The sequence below is a fragment of the Paramisgurnus dabryanus genome, chromosome 12 (genome assembly GCF_030506205.2).
Source record: "Paramisgurnus dabryanus chromosome 12, PD_genome_1.1, whole genome shotgun sequence".
Lineage (NCBI taxonomy): Eukaryota > Metazoa > Chordata > Actinopteri > Cypriniformes > Cobitidae > Paramisgurnus > Paramisgurnus dabryanus.
This window is the reverse complement of record NC_133348.1, coordinates 16,513,363-16,530,646: the sequence shown is the minus strand read 5'-3', so window position 1 is coordinate 16,530,646 and position 17,284 is coordinate 16,513,363. Positions and strand designations below refer to the sequence as shown.

At 40.9% G+C, this 17,284-nt stretch overlaps 1 protein-coding gene and 1 long non-coding RNA gene across 3 annotated transcripts in view; both read right to left on the bottom strand.

The window, feature by feature from the left end:
- Positions 1-17,284, bottom strand: part of ryr3 (ryanodine receptor 3) — a 117,129-nt gene that overhangs the window by 96,732 nt on the left and 3,113 nt on the right. The gene's annotated exons all lie outside the window — the stretch shown is intronic.
- Positions 13,996-17,146, bottom strand: LOC135738779 (uncharacterized). Its single transcript, XR_010528772.2, has 5 exons — positions 16,736-17,146; positions 15,896-16,033; positions 15,464-15,561; positions 15,049-15,323; positions 13,996-14,907 (listed from the first exon to the last, which is right to left on the bottom strand). It is a non-coding gene; the product is annotated as an uncharacterized lncRNA (long non-coding RNA).

The following is a 17,284-nucleotide window of genomic DNA, read 5'->3' as shown; positions in this document are numbered from 1 at the left end:
GACCAAAAATCGTTGCTCGTGAGGTTGGAGCAGTTGCTGCCCAGCAAACCATGGCCTGCTAATGCTCCTGAGAGATCAAGCCACAGAGAGAAACCAGGTGACAGATGGAAAGAGAAGAAGTCGTTCACTAAGACTACAGCAAGTGAAGTCAAGAGAGACTCCAAGCAGTTACCCTGTGCTGTGTGTGGTGATGGAGATCACGGGGGTAAACTGTTTCGTTGTAAAACTTTCAGAAAAGCCAATCTGTCAGAGAAGAAAGCTCAAGTGAAAAAGGTAAAAGCATGTACAAAGTGCTTGGATGTTCATGGAGTTGAGAGTGACTGCACTTCAAAGTTTCTCTGTCGAAAGGAAGAGTGTAAGAAAGGTGACACTCTAGCGGACCACCACTATTTCCTTTGCCCTAAGGCATCGACAAAGAAGGACACTGCTAGAAGAGAAGATAAAGCAGAGGAAAAGAGAGGAGCTCGAGGTCCGACAGAGGAGCAAGAGGCTGTGTTCGCAGAGTTAGGATTGACTCCCCACCAGTTGGAGGCTGTCCGCAGAGCCTGTACTAACAAGACAACGTCGACAGTGTGTCCTGGTAACAGTCTTATAGAACAGAGTGGCTTGAAAGAACATCCAGTCCTTATGATGCTCGTACCCGTCACCACAAAAAGAGGAGACAGCCTTGGAGCTTTGGTCGATCTCGCTTCTGACACGAATTACATTACACACCAAGCTGCAGAAAGGCTCGGACTGAACGGTGAACCAGTTTCCCTTGTCGTGTATGGTGTCGGAACGATGAAGGTAAAAGTTGATACAAAGAGGTATCTTGTGAAAATAAAAGTGTGGACCTCTCGAGGAACCCTGAAACTTCACGAGATGATTTGCTATGGGATGGAAGACATCGCCAAAGTGGATCGGGTGGTGAAATCAGAGCGGCTAGAGCAGTTCTTCCCTGAAGTGGAGCCGGGAGAACTGGCCCGCCCAAAAAGGGTCGATCTATTAATCAGTACTCGTGAAGGTCGATTAGCTCCGCAAAGACTGCAAAGGGTCGGCGATCTAGTATTGTGGGATGGTCCTCTGGGCAAGATCGTGAGTGGTGTACATCCAGACCTCTTTGAAGACGTGGAGGTGGCTGCATGGCGATCGAAGACACACTTTGCTCATTCAATGAGGACTGTAGCCGTCAAAGTTGAGGAACACTTCGTGGGAAGGCCAGGATGTTATTTGGAGAAAGAGAACAGAGTGGAAGCTCGAACGACAGCAGCGTGCAGTAAAGAAGTCCTTGAATGGCTAAAGTGGGACAGCATCGGCGCTGCTTGTAATCCTATCTGTGGAGGATGTCGCTGTGGAAAGTGCTCGCCGGGTGGAAAGGCGATGTCCCTGGCTGATGAGAAAGAGCTGGAGATAATAAAGGCAGGTCTAACCTACAGAGAGAGAGATGCTCACAGCGACCAGCCCCACTGGGATGCGAAGTATCCCTGGAAGGAAAACCCAGTTTCTCTTCCTAACAACCGTAAAGCTGTGGAAGCAACATTCCTGAGAACTGAGAGGCGGCTCATGAAAGACCCTCTGTGGAAAGAAGCTTACATGAAGCAAGTCCATGAGATGGTAGAGAGGGGAGCTGCTGTTAAACTCACTAAGGATGTTATGGACAGCTGGAAAGGTGCTGTGTGGTGGGTGAGTCACCTAACCGCCCCAAACCCTCATTCAGTGACTACGCCAGTACGACTCGTCTGGAATAGTAGCCAGGAGTTTGGAGGGGTTAGTATGAATAACATTCTGCTCAAAGGTCCAGACGTCTTAAATCCCATTGGAGCGGTGCTTCTCAGGTTTCGGGAGGGAGAACATGCGGCCATCGGAGACATCACCAAGATGTATAATTCGGTCTGGTTGGAGGAACAGGAAGTCCATGTGCATCGATTCTTATGGAGAGACTCACCTGAGAATGAGATTGAGGATTATGCTGTCGTGAGGGTGAACATGGGGGACAAACCTGCGGGGTGTATCGCGCAGGTTGCCATGCGGGAGACTGCAAAGTTACCCCAATTCTCTGAGATGAAGGAGGAAAGAAGGGTGATCGAGGAAGACTCCTACGTCGATGATCTTCTCACATCCCACAATGACCCCCACCATCTAGACAATATTCAAGAGGGAGTGGAAAGGATACTGAAAGCAGGAGGTTTCTTTCTAAAGCCTTGGATCCGGTCTGGTCAAAGTGGGAGGAGAGAAGGGACGGAGTCCAAGCCAGTAACTTTGACGTTGCCCAACCAGCTGGGGGAGGAAGATAACAAAGCCCTGGGGGTTGGTTACCTTGTGCAAGAGGACAGACTCTTTGTGATGGTCTCTATCAACTTCTCCAGTAGGAAGAAGAAGATGAGAACTGAGATTGACCTCACAGAGGGAGAAGTAGAGGTAAAAACACCAAACCCACTAACTCGTCGTGTTCTACTGAGCCAAATTGCTGGTCTGTATGACCCGATCGGTTTAGTAACCCCTGTGAAACAGAAAGGGGTAATCCTTGTGAGGAGAGCCTTCCAGGAAGCTGGCAAGCTTACTAAGGATACCTGGGATGAACCTCTATCTGATGAGCTCAGAGGGAAGGCAATTGAGCTGTTCAAGGAGTATGCTCGTCTGAGTAGCATTAAGTTCTACAGAAGCCTTACGCCTTCTGGTTGGATGGGAAGACCCTGGGGAATCACGTTTTCTGATGGGAGCTGTGAGTCCTATGGTGCAGTACTGTACTTGCGATGGGAGACATCAGATGGTGTTGTCACTCGGCTGGTAGAGTCTAAGGCTAAGTTAACTCCTCTCAACCAGAAAGGTGATGCTGTCAAGGCCGAGGTATGTGGAGCTGTCTTTGCCACACGTCTGAAAGGATATGTGTTGAAGCATGGACGTTTGGACGTGGAGAAGTGGTATCATTTCATTGACAGTCAGACGGTGCTTGGAGCCATTCAGAGGGAGAGCTACGGTTTCCAGACATTCTTTGCGAACCGAATCGGGGAGATTCAGAAGGCTGGAGCTGTAACTGACTGGTGGTGGATACCAGGTGAAGTCAATGTCGCGGATCTAGTCACGAGAGGGTGCTCTCCTGAACTGCTGGGTGAGGATTCTGTGTGGCAGAAAGGTCCTGAGTTTTTGTCTAGTCCAGTTGAGGATTGGCCCATAAAGTCCGCCTCAGAAGTGGCAGCTGATGCTAGAGAGGTAGTGAGTAGACTCCAGAGAAAGGCCTTTTCAGCCGTCCTTACCAGAATTCAAGCCAAGAAATTGATGAATCCTGGCAGTCCTGGTGGTGAAGGTCCAAAAGTCACGGATGGAGTTAGCAGGGCTTCAGTGTCCTTGGAAAAGGGGATGATATCGACCTTGACTGATATTAAGGAAGAGAAGATTTTGTGGGGAGCCGCGCTCATAGACCAAGTGGATCCTACAAGGTGCAGTTCTCTCACTAAACTTTGTGAAATAGTTGGCTATGTTCGCAGAGCTGTGAAGAAGTGGTTGGCTCGTGTAGGCAGGACCTCCAAGCCAGCAAAGTGGGAGGCGGTATTGACAGTAAAGGAACGCAAAGCTGCTTTCCAAGACCTGTGCTTAGCTGCTCAGGATGGAATTACATTTCCTGTGACAACGTTAAACAGGCTCGTTGTCAGCAGAGATGATGCTTCGGGGCTCCTGAGGTGTCATGGTAGAGTCCAGGATTTGACCCAGGAAGAGATTGGTGTACCTTTAGTTCCTTACAAGGCGTGGATCAGCACTCTTCTCACAAGAGAGGCCCATGAAGCTAACCATGAAGGGGTTGCTGGCACATACCTCCGGGTGAGATCTAAAGCATGGGTGGTGAGAGGTACAAGGATTGCCAAGAATGTCGTTGATTCGTGTATGCATTGTCGAAAGATCAAAGCGAGAATGTGTAAGCAGGTGATGGGTGAACTTCCCCTTGAGCGGACTAAACCAGCCGCACCGTTCGAGTTTACAACGTTGGACCTTTTCGGTCCCTATGTTGTTAAAGATAATGTTAGACGAAGAGTGGGGATGAAGGTCTGGGGTGTGGTGTTCAGCTGTATGGCTTCAAGAGCAGTACATGCGGACATTGTAGAAGATCTGTCTACGGAAGGATTCCTGAAAACATACCAGCGCTTCACAGCTCTCAGGGGTCACCCAAGAAAACTCTGGTCAGACCAAGGGACCAATTTTGTGGGTGCCAGACCAGTATTACAGGAGCTTTACGAGTTCCTGAGTAGTATTGATAAAGATCAGGTCCAGAAGAAAGCTGCCGTTAAAGGAACCGACTGGACGTGGGTGTTTCATCCAGCGGATTCTCCCCATCGGAATGGGGCAGCGGAAGCAGCAGTTCGTGTACTCAAGAGGGCGTTAAGTAGTGTTGGCAAGGAGTGTAATATGACAGCGCTGGAGTTTCAGACCCTTCTGTACCTGGCTGCTAATCTGTCAAATGAGAGACCTATTGGCGCCAGAGCTCAGGTACAAGATGAGACAGTGGAAGTAATCACTCCCAACTCACTTCTGCTAGGTCGTGCAGGACCCAATGGGGACTCCCGAGGGTTTGAATATCCGACTTACCCCGTTGTGCGTCTGAGAACGATCCAGATTGAGGTAGATAAATTCTGGAAGCGGTGGAGCCAGCTGGCAGGTCCGAACCTCTACATCCGCCAGAAGTGGCACGCGCCTGCTAGAAATGTTGCAGTGGGTGATCTGGTATGGTTAGCTGATCAGAACGCACTGAGGGGTCAGTTCAGGCTGGGTCGAGTCGTGGAGGTGTGTCCTGATGCGAGGGGTGTAGTACGAGATGTGAGAGTGTCAACATGTCGGAGTTGTCCGATTTCGAGCGGGCAGTCCAAGAAGAACCGAGATGAGGATAACTATCCCTCCACCATTCTCCACAGGGATGTTAGGAGGTTGGTGGTTCTACTTCCATCTGAGGAACAGTAGAGGATCCCCACCATGGTGTGTTTCGGTAAAGGATCCCCACCATGGTGTGTTTCGGTAAAGGATCAAGACTTTCCCCGCTGCTATCCTCCCTGAGGCTGGTAGTGTGTTTCGGTAAAGGAGGTCAATGTGTGTTGTCTTGGACATTAAAACTACCTCAATGTGTTCATGTTTAAGTATACAAAGTTATTTGCATGTTTATGAAAGAAATTCATATCTAAAAGTGAATTGTTTAGTTATGGTGGCCTACTTGGATTTAAAATCAGTAGACCAAGTGGGAGGTGTAGAGCTTTCCACCAGGTGTTACTACTGTTTGTATTTTTACTGTATATTACAAGTGGAAGATGTTATTTTATGTTCTTGTGCATTTTAAGAAATAAGTATTTTTACTATTCTAATTTGAATGTGGGAACATTTATGTTATATTTAATATATAACTTTACTAGGTTACAGGTATGTGTGATAATTATGTACCTGTATTTGCATAATTAGTTAATGCGCAGGCGCACCGTTAGTTTCAGTTTCGTTTTGGTTTTAGTCAGGACTGGTACGCTTGCCGGTGAGTGTCTGTAAATTGGCATTACTAATAATTAACGTTAAAAAGTTAATATCTAATGATTGTGTAATTGCATTAGTTTATTGTGGTTTTTGTTTTGTGTTTTGTTTTAGGTTTACAACCTAGCTCCTAGCTCCTAGCAATAAGTGATTGTCACATGAGTGTATGTGAAATAAAAAATCAAAATGGCTTGAGTTGTATCCGCCGTGCTTGTCCTGAAACCCTTCCAGTGGGAAGTTTGTTAAGCTATAGTGGGTAGTTTAATAAAAAACTGGACACGCACAAAAGGTGTATATAGTTTGCAGATTCATTATAACAGCTCAAGTTTAAAACAAAATTAAATGAAAGCTTTTAATAAGTTCTCTAGTCTTTCTAAGTATTTATGTATTTTATTATATAATTCATTGGCGGTCTCTCTGCCATGCATGAAAACACATTGCTCGCGTATCCTGTGCATTAGACGTGCCCATGTCTCGTCATATTTCATTATTTCTATTTTTGCCATAAAAAATCTTGGTCCCTCTCCTCCTTCGTGACTAACAACTTTATCATAAGACGTCCCACACTTGACAGTTTCCCTGATTTCAGCCAGTTAAGCATATTTATAATATATATGGAATGAATGAAACGAGTTGGCACGCATATAGCGGCTGCAGTGCATAACAGAAGAGCAGTGCGTAGAAAAAGACAGCAGCTGTCTTCTACATTTCTATCAAAAACTAATTAATTATAGTTTTTATTTAAAATAAAAGCGATTAAAAAGGAAATGTTGACTGTTCATTTTTTTTTTATTTATTGTATGGAAAATCCCACTTAAAGAAACAGACTGCCATTACATTTTTCCTCTCGCGCACCCCCTGGTGGCAGCTCGCGTACCCCTGGGGTGCGCGCACCACACTTTGGGAATCCCTGCCATAAGACAACGCAAGCTGAGGAACTGCCAAATTCAAAAAGTTTGTAAATTAAAAGTACTGCACTACTCTTTTAAAGTGTTATATAGACACCAGTGGTTTAATTGTACTGTTTAACAACAAATTAAAACGCAGTAGTTGTGATTACGTCAGGGCAAAGAACATATGGGTCACATTCCAATGAAAATATGGCGGATACAATATGTCCAGTTGACCCACTTCCTGCAGCTCCAGAGTAATTTCTCAATGTCAAGGAAGATCCTCGAAAGCCAGAATTTCGAGGATGCTACGTCATCGACAACCGTCCTTCATTCGAGAAATATCCCATATACAGGAAAGGATGCATATGTGTAGCCTTCGCGCTCTTCGTGCTCTGAAATCTCCCACAATCCTATGCGTGCAGCACCGAAAGCACACCTTTTTACTGACATAATGACATGCACTTGCTAGCCTGTTCCATTACGTGTTCTCCGAATGCTAAAGAGGAGCCTCGCCTAGCCTCTAAAAGAAGTGACTTGGAAGGACCAGTCCGGCCAAGGAAGTATCCTTGACATTTGAGAAACACCTTAAATGTCCTATGACATAGGAAATGGGCTCAAAACTGGATGCAAAGATGGAAGAGGTTCAACAGCATGTAGATCTATTGGATTATAACCCAATGCTTGTTTTACTGACAAATATCTTGTATAGGCTATTTGACTAAAAAAGCTATGAATAGTTCAATAATGTATACAATAACTCTAATATGTGATGTGACTTTTTATACAGGTTTCCACATTGGATCTTTCCACAGTGTTCTTTGTAAGAATACCAAACTACAAATTTTGGCCTTAATGCAAACAAACATCTTAGATACTTAGATACCAGTGTTGTTTTTATGCTCATGCAAATTGATAAAAACTTATGAGTCAGATTAAAATCTTCTTGCAATCTCTTTGATATTAAAAAACAGCTGTTAAGATACTGTGAGACTACAAAACAGATGTTGGCTTGTTTTCTCCTAAACTGTAAAAAGTGAAAGTTTGATCAACTAAAAAGTTACTTCAATTGGTAACACCCAAATAAATAAAAAAATCACAATTTTCTCACTTTAAGTAAAAAACTTTGATTTTTTTATTTGTGTAACTTTGTAATTTTTTTTAAAAGTACCAACACAAGTATGTTTCTACAGTATAATGTACACATATGCATGTAACTATCTACAATATAGAAATATTTACTTAATGCAGCAAAGTACTGTTTATGTAAAAGCAAAGATCTTCTCTTTCTGCCCTTATGGTCTCATCTAGATCCCTTGCCAAGGAATCTGGTGAATCTGCAGCAAAGTGATCCAGGGAAAGCAGCAGAGCCATCTGCAAAACAGCTAAGGGGCAGAATCACAGTCTATCTATAGGGGTGTTGCGTGTGTAAAGACGATAGGGGGGTGGGGTGGTTCTGCTCCAAATCTCAAGGGCAAGAACCAAACAAACTCTCAGTTTTATGTCCATATTCTCGACCCAGGATTGCCCAGACCTTTCGCCAACTCAAACTGTACATCGCTGACAGACAACACCAATGTGCAACCTGTTCATGCCTGCAGGTTCAAACACAGGTGCAACAGACTAAAAACTAAAGGGTTCCTTCTTCTGCTTCTCCATGCTCAGTGTCTGTCTTTAAAGACATGAACAGGTGTAAGTGTACAGCCTGAGCCCTCCAGAAGGCGTAACCCGAGAGGTCCTGATGTGCTCTGGTGCCAAATAAATGCTCACAACTTACCCGACTCTACCACTGACGTGAACTTGAGAGGTGGAAAGGTGAATATACCAAACTGTCCCACCCACAATGCTATTTTCAAATGTACGCACACAATCCATTTAAATACTGCAGAATTATTATAAATAATTATGTTTGTATTTTCAAACATCGTACATTACACAATCTTCTACATACTGTATGTTTAAAATTATAATTTAAAATTGTACTGTATGTTTAAAATTATAATTTAATAATTTACAAATGTCAACATATGCCTGTTGCATGTTTGTATTTAACATACCTTGACTAATTTGAGTATCCTTTCAGCTACCAAAAAAGTGCTTTTTTGTAGATCAATGTATTATTTAACTGCTGTGGAATTGACATGGGTGGATTTCAGGATAATGAAAATAACACTTTTGAAATTAATCTTAAGCATTTGATAATCTGGACTAAAGCCCGATTTATAGTCATGCGTAGGCTATCCGTAGCCTGTGCGTAGCTCTGCGTACCCTGACGTGCACCTCGCAAAATGTTTAACAGCACGTCAGTTCTACGCAAACCGCAAGCACTGTGATTGGTCCACCAGAACCCCTCCTGTCAGGTAAAAAAACTGCGTCATAGGTATTTCCGTTTGCGACAATGAAAACAAAGACGGACCAAGTTGAGCAGTGATAAAACTGAAACTGAAACAAAAGTCACTGTTTATTTACTTCCATCATTGCTGGTGTTCTCAAATCATACACAACAAGTTACTGTTTCTTCTTCGTTTGTGGGTTAGCTTGCCAAGCTTCTTCTTTGACAGTTGCGCTGCTGCTGTGGTTACATGCGTGGATCCGGCCTACCAGCGTTCTGCGCGCGTGTTTGCACGTCGACATGGACGACGACGCAAAAGTATAAATGAAAACCGACGCGGAACCTACACAGTAGGACCTGCGCACAACTATAACGAGCCCTTTAGTAAGAATTCGGGGAGGTGGTAAAGGGTCCTTTCTTCATCTCATTCTCTTAATAACTCAAAGGGCCCTATTTTAACAATCTGAAACGCAAGTGCGAAGCGCAATGCGCAAGTGACTTTGTGGGCGGATCTTGGGCGTTGTTGCTATTTTCCCGGCGGGAGAAATAACTCTTGCGCCAGGCGCAAATCAAAAAGGGGTTGGTCTGAAGTAGGTTCATTAGTCATAGGTGTGGTTTGGGCGTAACGTCAAATAAACCAATCAGAACGCTATCCAACATTCCCTTTAAAAGCAAGGGCGCAAGTTCCATGGCGGGTTGCTATTATTATGACGGATTTACCAGGCGCACGCCAGGAGCGGTTCACAGCCGAGGAGACCGAGTTCTTGTAAGAGCAGTCAAAGACAGAGAAGTTGTTTTGTATGGGGATAGGAGAAACCCACCCAAATCAGCGAAGGTTAAACAGGCGTGAGAGGAAATAGCCACAATTGTCTCATCAGCTGGCATCCCCATCGTTGCGCCAAGCGCTACAATGATGTCAGGAGATGGGGGAATCCCAAGCTTGCCAGCATAAATCGGGCACGCTGTGTAACGGGAGGTGGATCTGCCTCAGGACCTGACGCCAGCAGAGGACATCGCTGCGTCCACCCTCACCGCTGAAAGTGTTTGGGGGCTTTGAAATCGGACCCAAGAAACGCAAGCAAGGTCAAACCCCAAAGTACACTCTCAAATCAAGTTCATATACATTAAGGTTTCTTATGAAAATATTTTAATCGTTATTTGCATGAGAATTTTTTTAACGCAGCCACACAATAAATAAAAAATATCACCACAATGCTCACCACTATGATTCCCCTTATCTCATGTGTTAATATTTTTTATTGTAACAATTTATGATTTGCAAAAATAACTGTTGCATCTGTGTAGATTAGATAAGCAAAGTGTGTGCGCGTTGTGCACGGTACACATTATGGTCAAGCATGGGCCCTTAAAATAGCATAATGAACCACGCGCAACGCGCCACTGACTTTAGACTAGTTTTTTTTTGGTCAGTGGCGCAATTGTTTTTTGAAACTGCAAATTAGCATCAGGGATGGTTTGCGCCGCAACACGCCTCCTTTTTTGCGCTGAACCGCCCAGGGAGTGCAAGTTTATTCCCTAGTTTGCCGATGTGCGTCTGTGGAGGGAAAAACCCGCTGTGCGCCGGTGCAAAATACGAATGATACATGCGTCACTGACAAAGTCAATTGCGCTGGGTGCAAGAAAGGGCCCAAAGTCTGCTACTGCACTTCACCAAACATATGGCTCAAGCCGCTGTATCTGACAGCCTAATGAGATGAATGCACTGAGCTCTCATCTTTATTACGTCTATATCTGCATACAGTTATTCTGCAGAGTCCTTAATGAATAATGTTAAATATGTAATATGTTCTTTCTGAACTGAGATAAAGCTGAGGTTATATAAAACAACATTTCTCCAAATGTTGTTCTGCTGGCCTCCTTTTGTACAAGCCTCTACGAAGCTTACATTAGTTGATATGCCAAAAGAAGAATTAACCCAAAATATATGTCAAGAACCCAGACTACTAAATAGGGCATGGACAGGCATGCGACACAGAATATACTGTAAGGGGGGATGTCTGGTGCAGACAGCCGTTGAGGTTACAGTGGTAGGTATTAACATTGCAAAATAATACTAAAAACAAAGATTAAATTTATATATATATATAGACAATTTTTTTTTTTTTATTCCTTTTATCAATAAGTTTTCTTTTTTTGACAAATGGACCTCCAGCTCCAGGGCTAAACAGACCCTAGTTTGGTAATGCTTATTGAAAAGGTATTCTTAAAATGTCTCAAGTTCTTCAATGGATTAATATCTTTATACTTAAATCAGACATTTTTCCAAATAAATTTTCAATTCGGGTATTAATTCATTAAAGACAGAGTATGTTACAACATAACTTCTGTGGTTATATTAACACAAACAACGGCAACTGTAAAGTAACACTTTTTGACCTCCAGATGATACTAACCATCTCTGTTGTTAAAGATGCAGCATCCATCACACAAGATAATCCAACAGAAAATATGCAATACATTCTGAGAAATTGTATTAAAAATGCAAAGCCATTTCACCCGTGCTGTCAAGCATCCTTACAGAGATGTATCCCTTTTGACTACTGAGCAACACAACTGAGGCTAAGAGTGCTGCTAACAATGCGATTGGATCAGGGAAAAAAAGCTTAAGGCTGTGTGTGTGTCTATACTGTACACTGTATGTGGGAAAGAGAGGTTCACAGGCAGCTAGTATCATGCCTTCGCTGTTCTTTGAATTTAAAACTTGAAATACTCTGCAGTATAGGCATCTGTTACAAAAAATAGCCTCTTTTAAAAGCGTGCCTGACTGACCTCCATCTACAGTTAAAATAAATATAAAGCAGGGCTCAACGCTAACGATTTTTTTTTAAATAAGAATTACTAGCCTACCTCATACATTTCAGATATTGTTAAAGACATGTGCTTTGTTTAGTAGGAGTGTAAAAATACATCGATATGGATCGATACATTGGTTTAATTTCTAGCGATCCGATGCATTGATGCCACACATAAAACATCGATTTGAGGTATCTTTATTTTGACACTCATGTCCATGTTCTCCATCCTTGACATAACGTTCATTTACACATTTCCGCTTAAGCACGCATTTTTGTTTATTTTTGTTAAACATAGCGAAAGTGACAGAAGAAGAGAATGTGTTTAGCATTGCAGGTGATGTTGTCCATGCAAAACGCACTATCCTCTCTCACATGTTGATCAGTTGATTTTTTTTAAGAAAAATCTCTTAAAAAGAGATCACTGCAGCACTTGTTTGACTGTTAGATCTGATGTTGTGTGAAAGATCAAATGCTTAAGTTTCTGCTGCAGATGCGTCTAAAGGGTTTATGATAAAAGAGACACTCGCGTTTGCCAGATACTCGCATAATCTCATGCGTAATCAGAGTTTACTGTTAAGGGAGTGTATTGCGTGTATTTTGTGAACGTGAGTGTATCTTTTATCATAAACGATTTTGACGCGTGTGCAGCAGGCACTTATTTTGACAAAACACATGATGCACATGGTTCACATGATGCAACAAACACATATTTTGAAAACGCAAGCAACACACATGACACTCATGTCACGAGCCGCCACTGCACAACATACTGTAAGACTTTGACTGTTGCCATCATAAGCTTGATTTTATGTGACATTTTAATTAAACGTAAATGTTCTATATTTTGGTTGAATGTGTAAATAAAAAGTAAATACTTAACTAGGCACGTAATATAAAAATATAAAAATATTGATAAATTAGTCTAATTAAATCGTAATTGCATCGAAGAAGTGGTTGATGTATCGTCAAAACCTGGAGGAAATCCATATTGTATCACATGGTAATAAACTGTCTATTTACACCCCTAGTAAATAGTCATTAAAAAAATTATAACAAATAATCAAACTATGAGGAATAGCACAAATAAATACAGAATAAAAAACAATGATCCCTCGCCATAATATTGTGTAAATATGTCCGCCCAGGTGCAAAAACAACTTGAACGTCAACTGGCCCAAGCATCGCTCACGCTGGCCCAGGGCCATGGGGCTGTCCTTATTGTCGGTCCCTGCAAAGTCTCCCAGTACACAGAGATATTGGTGGGTATGAATAAAATACTAATAGTTTGGGATTGGTCAAAGCAAATGATCTGCACTCCAACCATTACCCCAACATGTATTGATAAATAAGCAAAAGTAAGTTTCTCTCTGGGCTCTTTCTCTGACCAATGCTTGTACAACCTTTGGCTATGCTGTCAGCTCCAGGGCCTCCTTAAAAAAAATTGGTGCCAGGAGCTCTTATGCATATCAAACAAGCAAAAAGTAAGCAGCCAGATATGTGGTGATGTTTAGAGACAAGGTTAAGCTAATTACTTGTGGATTTCATAGCAGCTAATGAGCACACCCTATATACAACTCTGATGTAATCCTGTCAATGAATTATACACTAAACATGCTTTACAAATGCTAGTGCCGTAAACACCTCCGCAAACACACTTCGGTCCGAGCAGTTGTGCTGTCATTCAGCGCAGATGGCTTGTATCCCTTTGGGACCAACCGATGTTAGAGGGCACAACGAGAGCAGAGACATCAGTCTCTGTTTAATTAATCTAACGGAAGCTCACTGAGCTAAACCCGCCACACGAAGCTCACAGAAGACAGGCCATCACTCATCAAAGCGCAAAATCGATTAACGTACCACGGGTCTCGTCTCCTGCCCAATGCTCAGTGGTTTAACTCTTTTACCTAGGAGCCTCTCATTACTCATAGTCTCTGGAGCAATCAACATTTAGTACAGTTTCTGCGATGGGTGAAACAGTGACAGGAGATAAGCATAAAAAACTTTAAAATATCCCCTGTCTCCACCTCAACTGCTGATCACAGATACACACACCCTAGAAGCTGTTAAAACAATCTGGAGGGCTGCAAATATACTGAATTAGTGTACATTGAAGGCTGTCTCTGTATTTTATTCTAATATTTAAAAAATGTACTCCCAAAAGGAAAAGATTAACTGAACCGAAATATAGACATGAAATGAAATGCTCTATCTATTCTACAGTATTATATTATATACTATTATTTAGTGTGTATATAGGCTCTGTTATTTAACCAACAGTTAACCGATAACCATTACGTCAACATTACTAACATTTTGTTAATAGCAAAGCTTAAGGATGGGGTGAAAATTGGGTATTGTCTGCTGTAATCTGTTGGCCAGTTTGACAGTACCTTGTTAGTTGTGTTAGTTTCAACAGCACTGTCAATACATAATGCACAACTTTTGTTATAATATTTATACACAGCAAAATCACTGGTGTTAAAATAACACCCAGGGTGTCAAATTTAACACTTGAAAAGTGTGTATATGTGTCCACACTACACTGTGTTAATTTAGTCAAAAGTGTAGTGTTAATTTAACAACACTCATTATATGTTAATTTAACACTCAATATTGTTAAATTTTACACTTTGTTCAACACTATTCATTGTTGTTTCCACACTACACTGGTGTTGGCACAGAAATACAGTGTTAAAAATTAACACTCCTAATTTAAGGTCAACACCAGTGTAATGTCAATTCAACAATGTTAAGTGTTAAAATACTGATTAATAGCCACTTTTGTTGCTAATGGGTTGTTTCTATAAAAGACAAATGACAAGAAATATTGCAAAACCTCTTTTTATTAAAGTACATCACATTTAATATTTACATTGATACACACAACACTTTGCATTTAACACTGCTTATTTAAATACCTCAGCTACAATTAGAATACAGAATACAGTATGGAATAATGAAAGTTATCTTATACCACAGCGCAGTGACATGAAAACCACTTATTATAAGGTCTTTAATATATCAAATGAGAGTTTAAAAAAAAATTAGCCACCCTACTCAAAACTTGAACATTAAAATACACTGCAATTACCTTACTGGCAGGCAGAAATGCTTATCCTTCACAATACTAAAGATTTTTCCATAACAAAACAGACATTTCAATTCAAAAGACGTTTCATTTTTCTTAAATACGTTCCAACCTGGTATTTAGTTCTGTAGTTGTTTTACTCATGATGTAGTGGAAGGCTGCATCAGTGGTCTTCATCATGGAGGGAATGGCTTTTTGGTCCAGAATAATGCAAAAATTCTGGATGCAACTTCTGTTCCCAACGCAGTGCAGGCAGGGCTGTGCTGATTCATCCCCCTCAAAGCATGGATTGATGCTCATCACCTAAGTGTTTTAAAAGAGTGTATTTGATGAATGTATTTTATGTGTATTTATGAACTTGTATGCATTTACATGGGGTGAACAATGCGAGCAAGCAAACTAACTGCTGAATAAATAACTAGAACAAAATACTAAAAAACTTACACAGCACAATCAGTAGCTTCAGTTGCACATCGACCCTCTCCAGTCTTTCTTCCTTTCACAAATGAAGGCAAAAGGTGAATGAGCCAGGGAAGAGCTGCCACATCACTGTCCCGTCCTAGCAAAACAGAATTGAAACACCATGAGTATACAGTTAAACTTTAAAACCGTAAAAGTAGCAAACCCATGTACACTTACTAAACTCCTGTTGACCAGACAGAGGGTCATCCATATTGTTGTATGTTGGCTATTTTGCAATACATCACCTCAGCATATTTCTGCAGATTTTCAAAGACAAAAAGAGTCAAGAAAATACCAAAAAGGGTGCAGTTTTAACTGTTATTTGAATCAAAATCATCTCAGTATAATAAATCATGTTAGAGACAGTGTACAGTACAAATGTACTTTGTGTACTCACATAACTAGTTGGTAAGCTCTTATCCTCCAAACTGGGTTAAGGAATAACAGTTCCAGAATTCATGGGTATGCCGTATTCAAATATAGTCTGGTAGGGTCCTATCACAAAAATGACAATAAAGACTCTGAAAACTCAACATTCTTTTTATATTAAAAACAGCACTCAAGACAATATGAATCTTCATTTATACATTTTCAAAATAGTAATCAATTTGATTGCTATTTAATATGACATCAATAGCAAAACGATGTATAAGAAGATAATATATTTTTATTAAAGTTGGCAGCAGGTCATGTGAGTTTCTTTCCAGATTAATAATAATAATAATAATAATAATAATAATATGTACAAAACTACATATACTAAAAAGATTGGTTAACTGTTCAGTTATGTCAAATAAAATGATTTATATGTATAAATATATAAACTTACCTTCTGTAATGAATGTATTAGCAGTCGTTTCTCATTGGAAGTCATCCATGTCAGGTCTTCTTTAATAAACTGCCCTAAAAACAGCATCTCTTCTGAATGATTTGAAGCACTCAGTGTGAACTTTCACCAAACTAGCATCTATAATGACAGAAAAAACAAACGTTCACGTTAGCCTTACACGTTTTACACTTCCGTATGTATTTGCCATTTGCATCTGTCTGACATCTAGCGCCATGAAAAGCTTACAACACACAATGCATCCAATCTGTGCATACAAATGATGATATATTGTGAGGTTTTGGTCAAATTAATTGTTGGTTTGGCGATATTTCCCCTGTTTGCATACATCTTAGAAAAACACATGACGTTGCGGTTGCGGTTTTCTCCGTGTTTTTCAGTAATTTGAATAATTAACCGATATCCGTGCACTCACGTGCATGTAAACGACCTCGTTAACTCACGGTATCTAGCCTATATGATTACCTCATAACGAGCATCATATGGTGAATAAACGAGCTTTCATTTAACTTAATTTCATACCTTCAATTTGTAGTGCATGTCGCGTTTTATCATTGTTCAATCTTTCGTTCATATCTCCTGTTAAAATTATCCTTTTTGGTTTTAAACTTTTAGCTAGCAGTTTAACTTTATACTAAACTAACAAGGGAACAACGTAACACAAGGTAGCTCTGATTAAACTGAACCAAATAACGAACAAAGGGGAAATAAAATGGGAAAAATATCTTATTTAGGTTTTTTGGCATATGGCTGCGTAGAGTCAGACAGAGAAATAACAGTTTAATTTAGCCAAACCATGTGAATATTATGAGACTGATTTACCTGATCTCTTCAGTCCTCCTGTGAAAGAAAATGGCGGTAAAATCCCTGACAGGATATGTTTAGTGGAGGCGTGGCTTGATTTACACCGCTCAGAGTGAAATCTGATAACACCCTTGTTTTACACTGACACTGTCGTGAATATAACACTGGCCTAGCAATGGCAGTGTTATTTTATTACCAGATAGTGTTAAAACAGCATCAACACTGTGTATTTAACACCATCCCTGAAAATTTAACACTGGTGATTTTGCTGTGTATATGCAGAAAAATACCTCAGTTTATATAATTAAACGGTTTTAGCATTTCTCGTAAAATTGACAACTATTTGCTGTAATCACACCACTGTAAACTCACTGACTTATTTATCTTTCTGCATTATATATGTGCTGAATATGTTCTTATGTATGTTAAACATTATTATTACTACTACAGTGTGAAAACCATGCCATAGACAAAAATAAATACACATTTACAACTTCTAAATACAGTAGAGCAGAGTCACTTTGTCTGCCCTTGTCATGCATGGATGACCTATATCAGTAAAATTTC